The 17476-nt window shown below is 41.1% G+C and overlaps 1 long non-coding RNA gene across 1 annotated transcript in view; it reads left to right on the top strand.

The window, feature by feature from the left end:
- The window catches only part of LOC142830365 (uncharacterized), a 32779-nt gene extending 17478 nt beyond the window's left edge, over nt 1–15301 (top strand). The window contains exon 3 of the long non-coding RNA XR_012905548.1: nt 14572–15301. This is a non-coding gene — a long non-coding RNA (uncharacterized LOC142830365). The remainder of the gene's footprint in view (nt 1–14571) is intronic.
- Nucleotides 15302–17476: the final 2175 nt, after the last annotated feature.

Here is a 17476-nt window from a genome sequence, read left to right on the forward strand (position 1 = left end):
CTATATTTTCCTTGGCATGTTGCAACCAAGTCACATGTTTTGTTAGTCTTTAAAGAGCTACCAGACCATTTGTTGTTTTTTTAAGTGTATGCTGTACAGACTACCCCCTGAAGCTCCCCTTGTTAGATAATTGTCCATGTGCTTTCACCATTTTTCTCCCAGGGCCTCTGAAAATTAAATGCAGCCCAAGAAATTCCAGGATAAAGCATCCTTTCATTTGGAGAGTTTTTTCCAGCTTAATCCCAATTATATATTTCTCTTCAGTGGTATACGGGGATTTCTCCCAGGGTGTTATGTGGGCATCTGGAGATTCCTTTTTTCCTTAGCAGAGTCCAAAGGAGGTTTAGTATTCCTAGTGCACAATTAGCAGGCTGTACTTTCTCAGCCTCTCCTCCCGCAGGCTATGTTTACACTACCGAGTTATTTCAATAACTCCTGAAATAACTATTTTGAAATAAGCTTATTTCTCTTCACAAGCAGGAGTTATTTTGAAATAACAAGCCCATTATTGTGAAATAACAGGCTTGGTAGTGTGGATGCTCACCTTCTTTCAAAATAAGGGGAGTTACTTCAAAATAACTCTCTAGTGTAGACATGCCCTCAGACGGAGTTGTACCTACACCGCCATGTTCTCCTCCCCTACTTAAATTGTTGGCCACAACCCTCCTCCACTCCCAACTGCGTTGAAATACATAGAATTGACTGAGTAATCGAAAATGAAAAATAACAACATCTACTGCCATAAATCATGTCCAAACAACACAGTTATAATAGAAATATCTTCTCTCTGTCTGAGCCACAAACACATACTTAGTTAGATAACAAATAACTTATTCTTGGAGAGTGTGCCCCAGATTTGATTTATCTCTTGGTATAAGTAAATATAAAAAGGCTGCCAAATCTGCCTATATAAATCTCATCTATCTCCTGTGTTGTGTATTGGGAGGCGGGCGTGTGTGTAGAGGAGACGTAGAAAATAGATGCTAACGGTTCCACTTTTAACCCTTTTAATGGAACAAGTAATGAGATGATATGCCCATCTCAACCAATATCCGTGAAAAATTCAAGGGGACAGGGAGAAAACAATTGCCTATGTTTATTCCAGGTTCTGATCTCACTTACACTGGTATAACTCTGGACTAATTCCATTGGAGTGTATGAAATAATGCCAGAATTACACCAGCATAGCTGAAAGTAGAGTCTGAGCCTTTACATTTAAAATGATATAGTTGTAGGGCACATCTGTACTGTAAAAATAGAGGCCATCTTAAAGTGGATTAGCTAACTGGCATTGCCTAACTTGGATTAAAATGGTTTTGTTTACAGCTTGCTAGGGCTAAGCTGCTAACCCAAGTTAAGTATTTAGGTGGTTGTTTAATGCTAACTAATACTTTTCAACTTTTTTTTGGCAATTAGTCATTATTTGGTTGAACCAACAGGTGAAATGGAACCTTATGAAGATGCTTCCATGCTCAGCATGAAAGAGAGTAGTAACTGGAAGAGGACCAGTATATCAAATTGCACAGGAACTTGAAAACCAATGGGCAAATTTAAGGATAAAAAATTTCTCCCGTGACTTATTTTTGTTTGAAAATCTCACACCGGGCTCAGTTTGCCTTTCAACAGAAAGGAGTGGGAGGCAATAAGGGCTTAATTATGTCACCCATACACTATGTTGTTGAGCAATACTTTATTCCATGTGTCATCCCACTGATATTCTGGCCCTGGACAGTCTAGCTAAAATGGTCTGTGAGCAGTTTATTCTAAAACTCATATTATGGGCTGCCTTCTCTCACTTCATTGGTGTTACTCCTGATTTACACCAGTACTGGTAAACATCAGAACCAGTCCCTCTGACTGTTGCATAGGTTGGATCACAGGAAGCTGTGAGACCATTGTGTTCTAAGGTACATGTTAGGCTAGTTCTGGGATCCAAAGATAGTGTTGGATTAACCTCTGAGGCAAGGCTATCAGTTTAACACATCACCCTGCCCAAATTCGCCAGCTGAACAGTGGGTGTCGGCTTCCGCTGGTATGTGTAGTGTCAGCCATAGGGAAGGGAAAAAACCCCATCTGTTGCATCCATCTAGTGTGTCTGAGGTCTCTGAAGGTCACTCCGCTGAAGTAATATATAGTGCTGGTATGTGTGGCTCAAGGTCAAGTCAGCTTGCTTTTCATAATGCATAAACCTGGAGCTCTCTCAGACACCAATCATCTGACCTAAACCTTGGAACAAATATTTTACTAAGTAAATCAGTGAGCATGCTGGCATTTCTATTAACCTTCAATGCACTGGTGACAGCAAATGAATAATGATAAATAATAACTCAGGCCTGTAAATCATGCTTAGCATCAGAGGGGAAAAATGTGGTATACGACCATTTGTTAAGAGTGGAGCTGGATGAGCTTGCGGGGAGAAGCCCACAAAAACAGACAAGTGTCCTCTCTCACAACATTTTTCCAAGCTTGCAAGCCAAGGCTACACGGAAAGAGAACAGTGAAAGAAAATTAAAAGTTGGGTGTCCATAACACAGCAAGTCAGACTGACATGTACAGTTTTGCAAGGTGATGAGATTTTTTTTCCTAAACCTTTATTGGTTCAATCAGTGTGAGCCTGATTCTCCACTGGTATAAAATTTCACTCCTTTAACTTCAAGTGAGCAACAATAGCTTCAGAGGGATAGCCAAGTTAGTCTTTAAGGTGCTACTAGACTATTTGTTGGTTTTTACGTTAACAAAACGCATCGATGGTATCATGAGCTTTCGTGGGCACAACCCACTTGCAGACGCTCAGAATCTGACCCCTTATGCCAGTAGTAGGCAACCCGCAGCTGGAGGGCCACATGCGGGCCAGTGAGGTTCTACATGTGGCCCATGAGACATTTGGTTTACTGTTGCCCACACACAGGGTTGCCAGATTCTGCTAGTTTTTCACCCACGTGGGTTTTTTCCCCCTACCAGTATTACTTAAGTGACACACACGTAAAGCAAGGGCATGTGACGTGAGGTGCATGCTGATTGCACACCACATTGTGAGAGCCATCCAATCAAAATGCTGTTATGGTTGTCAGAATGCCCCCAAATTATAGGTACGCAAGCGCAGATAGCAAAAGTATCCTATCTCTGGAGAGACCATCTTGGTTATGACAGTCTTGCGGCCAATTGAGATGGAGGGCCACTCACTAGCCTAGTTTGTTCTTCACTGCCTTATGTTTTATCACCGCCCTTCCTTTAATTCCTTCTAGCAAGCTTTCTCATAAAGTAGCGGCTGGCTAGGGTTACCCCACATGTAACAGTATTAATAAGAAAGAAAATCCCTATATATAGTAGAAAAATCCTGACAGTAATTTCCTCTTTGGTTTAACCAGTTGCAGCTGGCTTGGCACTCATTGGAAAACATTTTAGCTTTCCTCGGTGTCACAAGGCCTGAGATGCTGTTTAACTGGTCTCATGGAGTGGTGCTAATGAAATAGATGTATGGGAGTGAATCTGAGTGTGCAGTACAGTCTGTTAAAGACACAGGCCCAAGCCATAAGGTTTGAATCAAACTGTCCCAAATTTTGGAGTGTTCAGATGCAGTGTTCTAGTTCACACCCATATCTCATAGGAAATAAAAAAGGGCTGGCAGATCAGTGGCAGAATAGTAGTCAGCCTCCGATGGAGGTGTGGATCAAGTTAGGATAGAGACGAGTTTGCCTTGCTCTGGATAGTGAAATAGAAAGCAGCATACCATTCCATTGCTGCTGCCTGTTGTTAAACAACCTGAAATGAATTATGACTTTGGAAGAAGATGTGGGGAAGCAAGTAATAACACTTCCCTGGCAATCCTTAGCTTTCATGTCAGGTTGTTTTGTGACCCAGCTGAGGGAACTGGGGAAGAGAGGTGGCGGGGAGAGAGGGGGAAAGGTAGGGGAATGATTCACAGCTAATTGAGGCTGGTTTCAGTTCTGGGTCACAAATGGAAGAAGTCTGTACCCTAATGTTCAGCCCTTTTACAAGCTTATGATACATTTTGTACAGAATATGCTTAGTAAGGTATTATTTGAAAACTCATAATTTGCTGACCATTATTGTCTTGGTAAAATGTGTGGTTACATTGTCTGTAAAATTCTGCTGTATCATATTACTAAAAAACATTTTAGGGTTCCCATCCACATATCTTTCAGTCTCCTGATGCTCCTCTAGAGATGATTCTTGTAGTTCCTTCTCTTCTTCAAGGAGGGAGAGCAGAGACCTCAATTATTCCTCTCTCTCTCTGTTCTTCAAGTCTTGTCAACACCAAGGGTAAAGGAAGCAGCACAGGATTGGGAGAAGGATCCTGACTGAAAGAATTCAGCCAGTAAAACTACTGAAACGTGGTGAGAGACATCTTTGCTTCATATTCATTTAGGTTAAGATAGGCATTAATTGTGTTTTATTTTCTTGCAAGCAATTCTGACTCCTATGCCCCATTACTTGTAGTGATTTAAAACCTATCCTTCTGTAGTTATTCAAACTCATAGGCTTAAATAAAACAAATGTATTAAGTGTTTGGGAAACTCCATTTTGGAAAACAGGATTTCTGCATATCATTTTCTATTAGCAAAATGATGGACTTGTATTATATGCCAGGGAGCTGGGCAGTACAAGGCATACATCATTGGGGACTGGGATTTTCTACAGTGTAATTCAAGGATGTCTGGCCACAGCGCTCGTATTATATAACATAAATGAAATAGAGTTTCACTGTGGCCCTAATTCAGAAGAACTCATAAATAGGTAAGTCCCATTAACTTTAATGGGACCTAAGCACATACATCAATTTCATTTGAGTTCATCATCTTTTCTGAATAGACACACCTTCCTGATTTGGATGGGGGTGTGGGTGGGTGGGTGTGTGTGTGTGTGTGTGTGTGTATATAAAGTGTGTACACTTTCTCTCTCTCAAAGTTTAGAGGTAGGAAGCCCAGTTTTCAAATGTGGCCATTTTCTGAGCATTGATGTGTTTCCTTTACATTTCAGAGCTCGAGGGGCACTCAGGGTGCCTAAATGGCTATAAAAGGTTGGAAAATTGGACTTAGGACAATGGAAGCTTTTAGCAAGTATGTATGAGTGGGATGAATGAATTACTGTACAAGTATGTAGGGCTAAGCATCCTCTAAACCAAAATCCACAAAAAAGGTACAAGATATTTTAAAGATTTAATTAGAACAAGTGAAGGATCTTGAGCTAGAAGAATATTAGTGTGAATTGTGTATTTATAATACCTTAGTTTAAAAAATTTGTTTCTGATATTCTGAGTCAAAGGATTGGCTCTTCTGTCTTTGCTGCTTACGTATAGGTCAATTCCAGGGTTGTCGTCTTACTAATTAGATGTTGTTCATGACAAGTGGTAAACTGCAGTTTCAGGGTAGCAGAAAATTAGCGAACTGCTAAACATTATATCTATATCTGAGGAAATGCCAAGCTATCTGAATCTAATCTGGGTAAGCAGTGAACCTGTGTATCTTCCGGTTTGGCGACAATGTAGGCGACAATGTAGAGTGTTCACTGTCTAGTCCAATTCTGTTCATCTGCTTTTATTTCTGATTGGCTACCCCTGACCTGAATCGGCTGTCGGTGTTTGGTCCCATCATCTGCTCCTCTTCTTCAACCCAAAAATATGTTTCTCTCTTATGATTAGCTTTTCCCCAATACTTTGTTGTTCACTTTACCGAGTGTGAATTGCCACATCCTACTAATCGCAGCAGAATAGGAAATGATGCTACTCTGATGAGAGTAAGTCTGCTCTGCAGAAAATTTATTAACCATCTCTGCTCAGTATTTCTTTCTGGCAAGCTCTCTTGCTATCCCATGCTAATAAACATACGGAGAATACTTGCCAAAGGTAGTCTTGCTATCAGCATTTGCAATGTTTTTAATTTACTGTTTCTGTTTTGTAACCCACTACCAGTACTAAAGTTAAATGAAAATTACAAGATACAGGTCCAATGTTATTCTCAGCCCCTTAACTATGCATGCACCATTTAATGGAGTATATATTTGCATGTCCAGATAAAATAAGGAATTAAGCACTTCATTGCCTGCTTTGATTTCTGATTTCTTTGAGGTGCAGTTTGAAATTTCACCTTTTTAAATGGTTCAGATTTTTTCATGACATTTTGCACCAAAATGTTCATTAATTCCCATCAGATTATGTTTGTCATCTTCGGAAGGTTATAGATGATAAAAGCATTTAAAATGTAGAGTCTCTTGTTAAACATCTTTGGTAGTTTTGGTTTGTGGGAAGAACACAAGAAAGAACACAGTCTCACACACACTGTTATAATAAATGCACGCATCCTGGATAAGCTGTTTGGTAGGGGACAGTAGTGATAGTGACTCAGATCCTATGCTGGGTGCAGTAAAAATACATAGTTTGAAAATGTGGTCAATCCCCACAAATTGAGCAGGAAATCTGCACTAGACCCTGTGCCTACCAGTCAAGAAAAGATGCAATTTTAAATCCAAATGTTGGGTAGCTGAAGTGAGGAAAGTTTAAAATGGTTCATGGTTGGCTATGTAGTGTAGCAGCAGAGTAGTTGTCTTGTTTCACACGAGCACACCAAAAACATTACTGTTTCTTATGACCTATACACTATGTATACCAGGGAAAGTATGAAAAGACCGCCATTATCACCGCAAAAACGCAAGGGAAAGTTGCCTCAGTATAGGCCTTCTGAAAACTAGTCTCCATGTAAACTCCTTATAAATCTAGTGATGGGGGAGCCTAGGAGCATATGGTCATACTGGGTCATACCAATGGTCCATCTAGCTCAGTATCCTTTCTTCCAATAACAGCCAATGACACGTGCTTCAAAGCTGAATGAACCATGGATGGTGCCAGCCCTACTTTTGGCCTTTACACCATCCCACAAGAAGTTCCACAAATTGATTGTGTGTTTTGTGAAGTTCTTCCTTTTGTTTGTTTTAAACCTGCTGCCTGTTAACTCCATTGGGTGAACCCTGGTTTGTGTGTTATGTGAAGGGGTATTCACTTAATCTGCACCATTCATGATTTTTCTAGACCTCTGTCATATCCTTCCTTTACCAAGCTTACTATATCTCTTTACCAAGCTTAATAGTCTCTGTCTTTTTTTAATTTCTCCTCCCCTCAATCATTATTGTTGCCATTCTCAGTACCTTGTCTGTTACTAGTCTATCTTTTTTGAGATGGGGCAACTGGAGCTGCATGCAGTATTCAAGGTGTGGGAGCATACTATGCATTTATATAGTGGTGTTATGATATTCACAATGGGTATGTCTACACTACCGGATAAGGTCGAATTAAGATACACAACTTCAGCTAAATTAATTATATAGCTGAAGTTGAAGTACCTTAATTCTACTTTTGGCACTGTCCACACAGCAGGGAGTGGAACACTCTCCCTTCAACTTTCCTTACACCTTGTGGAAGCAAGACTACCGCCATCGATTAGAGTGCTCCCCTCAGTTCAAATTAGCATGTCTTCATTAGACCCACTAATCCGAACCCTGAAAGATTGATAGCGGCAGCCTCGATCTTCTCTGTGGTGTAGACCTACCCTGTCTTATTATGTATTCCTTTTCTCCCAATACTTGTTAAATTTTTTGACTGCCACTGCACATTGAGCAGATGTTTCCACAGAACTATCCATAATGACGCCAAGACAAATTTCTTAAGGAGCTGATTTAGTCCCCATCATTTTGTATGTAGAGTTGGGATTACATTTTTTCAAAATACGTTACTTTTCAATTATCAACATTGAATTTCGTCTGCTATTTTGCTGCCAAGTCACCAGTTTTGTGGGATCCATTTGTTAATCTATACAGTCATCTTTGAATTTAACTATCTAGAATAATTTTGTATCCACTATAAACTTTGCCACTTCACTGTTTACTCTGTTTTCTAAAACATTTAAAAATATTTTGAATAGCACCAGTCCCAATACAGATCCCTTAGGTACACTACTACTTACCTCTCTCCATTCTGAAAACTGATAATTTATTTTGACCCTTTGTTTCCTGTGTTTTACCCAATTACTGATCCATAAGAGGATCTTCCCTCTTATTTCATGACTGCATGCTTTGCTTCAGCATCTTCTGTGCCCAACCTTGTCAAAGTACTTTCCAAGAGTCCAAGTACATTATATACCCTGGATCATCCTTGTCCATATGTTTGTTGACCCTCTCAAAGAATTCTACATTGGTGCGGGATGTTTTCCCTTCTCAAAAGCTTTGTCAACTCTTCTCCAACAAATTGTGTTCACCTATGTGTCTGGTTAAAACTATAGTAAAGAACAGAATTATCAGTTTGCCTAGTACTGAATTTAGTCTTACAGGCCTATAATTATCAGAATTGCCTGTGGAGTCTTTTTAAAAATTGGTGTCACATTAGCTATCCTCTGGTCATCTGGTGCAAAGGGTGATTTAAGAGTAAGTATGTCTACCTCAGTTAGTAGTTCTGTAGTTTCATATTTGAGTTCCCCCTTAGCTCCTGGGTCAAAACAATCCGATTGTGCTGACTTATTACTGTTTAATGTTTAATTTTTTCCTAAGACCTCCTATATTGACAGCTCAATCAGGTGACAAACCTGAGTCATTCTCCTAGAAAGAATGGCTCAGGTGTTGGAATCTCCGTTACATCTTCGGCGACAATGACCCGGGCAAAGAATTTATTTAAGTTCTCCACAATAGTCTGGACTTCCTTGAGTGCTCCTTTAGCATCTCAATCATCCAGTGCCCCACTGACTGTTTGACAGACTTTCTGCTTCTGATGTATTTAAAAAATATTGGTTGCTTGTTGCTCTTCAAATTCTTTTTTGTCCTGCCTGATGATACTTTTCATAGACTCATTAGGGTAGGAGGAGACCTCAGGAGGGTATCTAGTCCAATCCCCTGCTCAAAACAGGATCAACCCTAACTAAATCAGCTCAGCCAGGGCTTTGTTAAGCCAGGACTTAAACACCTTTAAGGATGGAGATTCCATGCCCTCCCACATAAGCCATTCCAGTGCTTCACCACCCTTCTAGTGACATTATGGTGGCAGATGACAGAACGAGGAGCAATGGTCTCAAGTTGCAGTGGGGGAGGTCTAGGTTAGATATCAGGAAAAACTGAGACCAGCCTCACTCCATCCTCTTTGGAGCCCCTCTTCAGGTAGTTAAAGGCTGCTATCAAATTCCCCCTCACTCTTCTGTTTTGTAGTCTGAACAAGGTCACTTCCCTCAGCCTCTCCTCATAAGTTATGCACCCCAGCTCCCTATTCATTTTTGTTGCCCTCTCCTGGGTACTGTCTAATGTGCCCACATCGTTTCTATAGCAGGATCCCCAAAATTAGAGGCAATACTCCACATTATTCCTCATTATTTAGCACTGGTGAGGACGCAACACTTCCCACGATCAGCTGGCAATGCTCCAACTAATGCAGCCTGTTATGGCATTGGCAACCAGGGAAAACTGTTGACTTATCACCATCTTATCAACCACAGCATTCAGCCTGTGGAACTCCTTGCCACAGGATGTGATGAAGGCTAGAACTTTAACAGGGTTCAAAAAAGAGCTAGATAGATCCATGGAGGTTAGGTCTATTAATGGCTATTAGCCAGGATGGGTAGGAATGGTGTCCCTAGCCTGTTTGTCTGGAAGTTGGAGACAGGGGAAGGATCACATGAGGTTTATCTGTTGTGATCCCTCCCTCTAGGGCATCTGGTGCTGGCCACTGTTGGCAGAAAGGATACTGGGCTAGATGGACCTTTGGTCTGACCCATTATGACCATTCTTATGTAAACCCCATGTCCTTTTCTACAGAACTGCTGCTTAGCCAGTTGGTCCCATGCCTTTAGCAGCACTTGGGATTCTTCCAGGACTCTGCACTTGTTGTCAAATCTCAACAGATTTCTTGTGGCCCAATTATCCATTTTGTTTAACTTACTCTGGGCACTATCCCTACCTCCCCTTCTCTTTTTTTTTAAAAAAAGGTGGGCACTATATTTGCCTTTCTCCAAGCATCCAGGAGCGCCCCGCTCCTCATGAGGTTTTCCAAAACAATAGCCAATGGCTCTGCAATCACATCACCCTTCTATATTGGACCTGCCAGAGCTTATGCTTTTTAAAAAAATTTTCCTCTGTAGGATTTTACTTCCATTTTTTTTAAAGGATGCTTATGTGCCTCTAACGGCCTCTTTCCCCTTGTTTATGTAACCCACAAATCTACTGGATGTGGTTCACTGTCTCGTGGAGTGGCACGTGGAACACTTACAGAGAAGGAGAATGAGTCTGCTCTACAGCCTTAGCTGAGAGGCAATTGGGTTTATTGCTCAAGCTGTAGATTCTCATGCACTAAGTTCCAGAGGCTCTAGGATTAGTTCTGCCTGTCAGTGCTACATTTAGATATGGGGGCATTTGCTTGATATTCCTATAGTGTTTTTTTAAAATTATTATTATTTTAGGGAAAACATTTCATTTAAGTTTCTGTGGTGGGTTTCAAAAGCTTCCATGGAGATTGCAGGCATTTTCCTCTTGTGAATGTTCCTTTTAACGAGCGTCCTCATTTTTGTGTAGCTCTCCTCCTGGAAGTGAAATCTTACTCTGGTGGGCTGCTTTGGTATTTTCCCACACACCAGAATATAAAATTTATTTATGACATAGTCACTCTCACCAAGAAGTTCAGCTATATTCACTGTTTGGAATCAATCCGGTGCTCCATTTAGGATTAAATCAGGACAAAATAATCCCCAAAATGCAATATATAACATACTAGGGGCTGCTGCATCTGCTTGATATACTCGCCTTCACTCCTCTCTCTGGCCGCTTTCGCTTCACTGAGCAAGTCTGTTGACGCTGATGACGTGATGATGTCAGTCTATCGTCCAGCAGGAACATTCTGTCATCCATCAGGACAAACTTTCTTATATATAGAGAGAGATAATATATAATGTGTGAGCACTATTCAGAAAACTGTTTAGCAGAGAGAAAATTGCTCCCCACAAAGTATCCATGCAATATGGCTAGTTGATGCATTAGCATCCATATACTCTACCGCTTCTCTGCTAGAAAAATTAGCCCTCACCTGAAGGGACCATTGCTAATGCTGATTTATTCTCTCCATTGCTCACTCCGGAGTTTCCCTAGAGAAGATCGTGCCAATTAAGCAAAAGTAAGCCAAATTGTGTGTGGTGTGGTATCTGATGTTGACTAACCCCCCCATGAGAGACTGACAAATTAATTTTCAAGACTTAACGTTCGTTCTGTAGCCTGTTATGAAATGAAAAGCTCAGCATTTTATCTGCTTAATCTCTACCCTTAATTTTTTGAAACACAAATTAAATCAGTTAACAACAATTTAATAAGCACTAAAACGTGTAGCGAACCACATAATGAATAGGCGCTCATATTTTCTTTATCTACTTGATGCTTACTTTATTTTGCATATTTCCTTTTTCCTGAGCATGAGTCCTGTACTATTTAGGGCAATGTAAGCTAGTGAATGGGCCGCATGAGCAGCCCTCGTTCGTCTCAGCCAGATTTTCGTTATCGAGACTGTCTGCTGGAATAAGATAGTTTTTTCTAACTGCGCTTGTGTATCAATTGAGCAAGAACAGCACTTTTAATTGCACAAGACATCGACTGTGTGAGCAGTGTGCTCCTTTGGCAACCAATCGGCATGACTTCCCTTCGCTTGCCCTTGCTTTTATGTGAAAGGGTGCTGGAGACTAGGTTGGGTATATGAGGGGCTCAGGGCAGGGGTTGCAGCTGTTTGATGGGCACAGGGTTAGAGTGTGGGGGGTGAAGTTAAGGAGGATAAGACATCAAGCTCACCACCCCAGGAGCAGCAACTGGGCAGCCAACACTGAAGATAGGGCAGCCACTGAAGGTAAGGAGGTAGGGAGTTTCCTCCAGTGGCTTAATGGATAAGGCATCTGCCTCCAGAGCTTGGGCTTGTGGGTTTGAGTCCTGATCCTTCTACCTGACTTGGAACAGCTAGGCAGCTGCTACCAGCATCCCCAGAGCTAGAGTTGGTAGTGTAGGGGTGGGGCAAGCAACTTGCTTTGGGGCAGGCAAGCCACCACCAGCTTGCCCAGGGCTAGAGCTGTCACCAGCTGAAGGTAGGGAGGATAAGGCAGCTGCTAAAGCTGGGATGGGTTCTCCAGTGGCTATAATGGGAGATTACCATGAGAATATCTGGGTGGTTCAGCCAGGGAAGGCATGGTATACTTAATTTGGCAGTACTGTATTGTGTAACTTTTTGGTTTGACGGTGACTTGTTTTTCTAACTAAGTAATCATATTTTAGTTAAATCCCTGATTTTTTAAAACTTAATGGGGAAGCCATCCCCACCCCCCAGATTGTGAAATTATTTTAGGCAGCCCTAGAAAACCTTATTTTACTTACTAGATGCAGAATGAGCATCACATATGATTTTTTTTAATGGGAATCTACCCAGGATGAGACTCTGCTTCAGTGAGTTTCATATTAGCACATATGTCTAATGGTTTTCTCGTTCTGCAGAAAAATTAAAGTCTCAAACTCTTATGTCAGTGAAGAAAATCTCAAAAATGTGAACCACGTTTAAAAATGTGAAACAAGGTATAACTGCTCTGAAGCTGTCTACAGAGGTCTGGACAGTGCTTAAGAGGTTTACAATGCCCATACAGTGAGGGGCTAACTCAGATGCCTGAAGATAATTTAAATGTAATCGCTATTTCATTCCTCCTGCAAGAAAGGAGTAGTATCCTAGATCTGTACAATTTGCTGAGAGAGACACTTCACCCCTTCCACAAATGGGTGACGTATGGTTGATATCACTATATTTCCCCCCCACTCAAAAAGCAACCAAGCAGAGGTTAAATAGCGAGCACAATCCTGTTTTGAACATCTGACCGATTTACTGTGAACAATGTTTCTTTGTTTATATTCACATAGGCGGAGCTTATATTGTGGGCACAGCTTAGGTGTGTCACGCCACCACACACACTCATTTTGAGCCTGTATAGTCTAATATTGGACAGGCTTAGAGTGCTTGCCTACAATTTGTGGCACACACACCACACTACCAAATATTTACAACAGGAAGACTCCATTTTACATAAGTAAGAAGAGGACAATGTTAGGGGGAAGAGTAGATTTTTTTTTTTCAAGGGCACAAAGGGCAGTTAAGCTCCTCATTTAAGTGCCTCTCAAAGTCTCATCCCAGGTTTTTGGTGTTGAATAGAACACTGAAAAGGTAAATTAAAGTCTGGAAATTTATTAGAGAGATATAATATTAAGAAAAGAAAGGTTTGATTTGGTGGAATAAAAGCAAAACTGTTGTAAGCTATCTAACAAAGGTTATATTGTATGCAGAAATCTCTTTTAATAACCAAAAACATTTGCACTCCTCTTTTTAAGAACAATCCTGCTCACTAATTCTTATTGCAGATTAGTATATAACACAAGTTTGAAGTTTTTATAGCAAGTCATTTCTGAATTATGAAAAGAGAAAAAAGTTTGAAAAAGTAGTAGTTTCTCACAGTTTAAAAATTGTTCTAAGACTAATAACTCATAACGGATTGTCCAATTAGCCTCATACCTTCCAAAAATGTATCCTCTGGGAAGTGCACACACTCAAGCAAAGTAATTCATAAAAGGAGCCTTTTCCCCCCCAATTAGCTTGTCCTAAGAGCATATGGCTTCCATTACAATGGTATCTGAGTACTTCAGTCTTTAATATATTTATCCACATAATACCCACACGAAGTAGGGATAGACTGTTTTCTCTAATTCAGGAAAAGTGTACTGAGGCATAGAATGACTAAGTGACAAGCCCAAGGTCACAGAATTTAATAGCAGCAGTGAATTGAATTCCAGTTTTTCAAGTCCAGATGAACACCTAAGCCACTTGACCATCCTTCCTGTGTGTGACCCAACATGATACTGACTTAGAAGTTGCGAGTGAAATTTCTTTTACATAGGATTTCTGTACATATTTCTTTTGATACTGTTTATAATTCTGATGCCTGGTATCAGTGTTATCTATCAGTAACTACAGAATTTCTGCATTGGTCCTGCACTACTGGAATGACAAATTCTCATGGAATTTGCAAATTATTTTTATAGGAAAGGAAGCCCAGAGGGAGGCAAATAAAATTTACTGTAGATAAACCTAGGACTATTATCGTGAGTGAGGCAGTTCCCACTTTAGTTCATATTAAATCAGGCCAAACTATTTATAAACCCCCATTTTTGGTTACTCATAAGTTTCCATAATTTGGGACCAAATTTTGCGTGCTACATCTAAGCCTAGCGGTGATTTATATTGGCTAGTTTGAAGAAAATCTCTTCCGCTGTTTTGAGTGGCAAATAAGGGGGCAGAGTTAAGGGTGTGTGTTCCATCTTGAGTTTCATATTCCTTGAAAAGTTCAAAACCTTAATGTAACACTAGTGTTTGTTTTTGTGTTTTATTCTGTTAATATTGACCTGATCTTAGAAGAGCTGATCATTCCAGATTTGATCTCTACCTCTTATACAAAGATAGCATTCTGACTCCTAGCAAAGAAGAAAAAACATATGTTGCTGTCTTGTGACTCTCTTTAGCAGACCTAGGCTCAGCACCTGATGATGTATGGAATGATGGATTATCCAAATACAGAAACCCTGGATGGGTGGCAGTCGTGGATCTGAGGTTCAGAGGAATGGTGTGGAGGACTATCCCTTACTCTGTTAAAATAAGAATGTCTCGTGTTTATTGGGAATGTATGGATTCCACTGGTTGTACTCTTCCCTTTGATGGTTAAGTATTTGGTGGGCTTTGAAAGAACAGTTCCAATATATGCACAGAAATCTAATAGCCCCTGATAATTCAGATTTCAGCCACACCAGTGTTAGCTGGCGTTTTCCTGAATCAGATTAATTACAGTGAAATTGTGGACCCTCCTTTTGTGTCAGTGGATCTATGACTAATGGCCTTGAAATCCATGACACTGATAAATAATTGGTCCTTCAACTGTCTGATGTGTTTTTGTAGACACACAACCATGATCTACGGCAGCCACAGGCACCTCAATGAACATAATCACTAGATCATAATAGATCATATGACAGTAGCCTATGTTCAGGGGATACAATTTACTGGTGACAGTGCTAGGATTTTAACCCCAATGGAATTAGTTGTATGTTGCAAAGAGCAATTTGGATGCATTAAGCCATTTGGGTGCTTTGGATTTTTAAAAATGTTAATATTGTAAACTAAAGGTACATTTTGTGTATCATAAATCTAAGTGTCTCTTCTTCCTGTGCACTCAATAAATCTACTTCTCATAAACTTTTAATTATGTTGTTTGCATTATTCTGTCCTGAAGAGGATAACACTCTGTAAATCATCTGCTGATGGTGTACACTACAGCATAAGTTTAGTTAATTAAAGCCTATATTTTATTAGTTATTGCATTTCAGTCATATAAAACTATCCACCACCCTGCAGAAAATAATTCAGAGGTTTTTGTTTATTATCGTTGAATGTGAGATGGCATTAGGAAAGTTTTTAATGGGGTTGGAGGTGTACCGAACTGCTGCCTGATGGCTTGCTTGTGAATGTCAAACTATGAAACATCAGTCAGATACAGTGCAGTAATGGGGAAAGTCAGTGAGTTTATATGCACTGGAATGCTGTTCTAAAAGAGCTCATTTGTCCCTCAGAAGAATGGCACACAAAATTGAAGCTTACTACAACTAGGATTGCAGTTAGCCTGTTGCCATCCATAGAATTAAAGCCCCCAAAATGATTTGGTTCAAATTAGAGAGACTTTTACTATCAGATTTACATGGGATCTAATGTACCCTTCAGGAGTTTTATTAGAACTGAACTCTTCCCTCAGAACTCGCATACAGGCAGCTGGTGCTTTAACTTCTGTGTTCATGTTGTTCCTAATCATCTCCTGGGCTACAGCCTGTCCACTCCTCTTTGTGTGGTATCCACTTGTTGTTTCCTGCATTGTTAGATTCTCAGCTCTTTGGGGCAGGTGGCTTTTTTTTTCTCATGTGAAGCCCTGATCAAGGCCCTGGGTGCTGACTGGAGGAAGCCAGGTGGAGGGTCTGCTGCGGCTCCCTACAGCTGCCCGCTCAGCTCTTACCAAGATTGGGCTGCAGCTCCAAGGCCCTGCCCTTCCCAGCCAGAGCCAGGTTGAGGAGAGCTGCATGGGCAGTGGTTGTGAGGGGCAGGGACATGGCGAGAGGGTTGTGATTGCCCCCTTCTGTGTGTTGTGTGGGGAACCGGGTTCCCCAGCTCTGCTTCAGCTTCCAGCTTGGCTGGGGCCTTCAGGGACAGGGTCTTGGGGAGAAAAAAAGGGGGGGCAGCTCCCTTTTAGGAAGGCTCTGATGTCCTTGGTGCAGCCACAACACACATGATAATTATAACAAGGTGCCACTGTGTAGTGTAGACTCTCCTTGTGAGAGCTGATGCAAAGCCTAGTCTGGTCAATCAGAATCTTTCCATTGACTTAACTGGGCTTTGGATCAGATATCTAGTGTTCCCAGCCCAAATTTACCCACTGAAGAGTTTCAGAAAGCCCTCCTGTCAAGAAGCAGGGCCTTCAAAAGAGCCAGTATCTAGGCAACCTGACAAGCACAACTGGCTTCTTAATTGGCTACAAGGCCTGCTTGATTGGAAGAGTTACAGTCAGGCTCCTAGCCCCACCAGCAGCAGTTCAGTAGCTGTTTGGAAGAGGTGGGAGCAAGCAGGCACTTGAGTTATTACAGCCATGGGACAATGCTTCAGTCTCCTCCAGCCCTCTTCCTACTTCAATTCACTTCAGGTAATCCAGTTCTGACCCTCAGCTGTGGTATCTGATCTCTGGCTCTAGTTCTGGCTCTGGTTCTAGCACCAGGCCTCTGACTCGGCTCTGGGTCCTGGCTACCAATGCCTGCTCTAATCAGGAAGCACCACATCCCAGTCACTGAAACACCCAAAATGTGGATGCAAAGTCAAAACATCACCAGAGTCTACCTAACAAACATAATCCTAGTGGAGATGATTCTGAGCTAAACTCCCAGATTCAAGCAATGTGAACTTGGCAGATATTTGTATTTAAAATCTGCATTTCATGGCCCAATCTATGTCTGTAATAGGCTCACCATATTCCTTGGGTTACAAATCCCCAAACATGAGAGTCCAAGTACAAACTTCACAGCTGGTACAGATCTATAAACTGGGTTAAGCCAAAGCCTTCAGTCAGAATACCCCTGAACTTTAGATAACCTTGGATCCACCTCCTGAGTTTCATTGGGCTCACCTGGAATGACACTGTTGCCTAACAGAATGAAAGAGATTACACCAAATTCACATTTTATCTAGGCATGTTTATCTCTTCACAAAGTACAGAAACAGTGGGAGTAATTTAGGCAAATGTTATTAGGTCTCAGCAGCAGGGCAACTTTTGTTCGTGGGCTATAGGAAAGAGAAGAAACATGAAACAGCCCACACATGCAAACAAAAGTTGTGTGT

Source organism: Pelodiscus sinensis, chromosome 8 (genome assembly GCF_049634645.1).
Source record: "Pelodiscus sinensis isolate JC-2024 chromosome 8, ASM4963464v1, whole genome shotgun sequence".
NCBI lineage: Eukaryota > Metazoa > Chordata > Testudines > Trionychidae > Pelodiscus > Pelodiscus sinensis.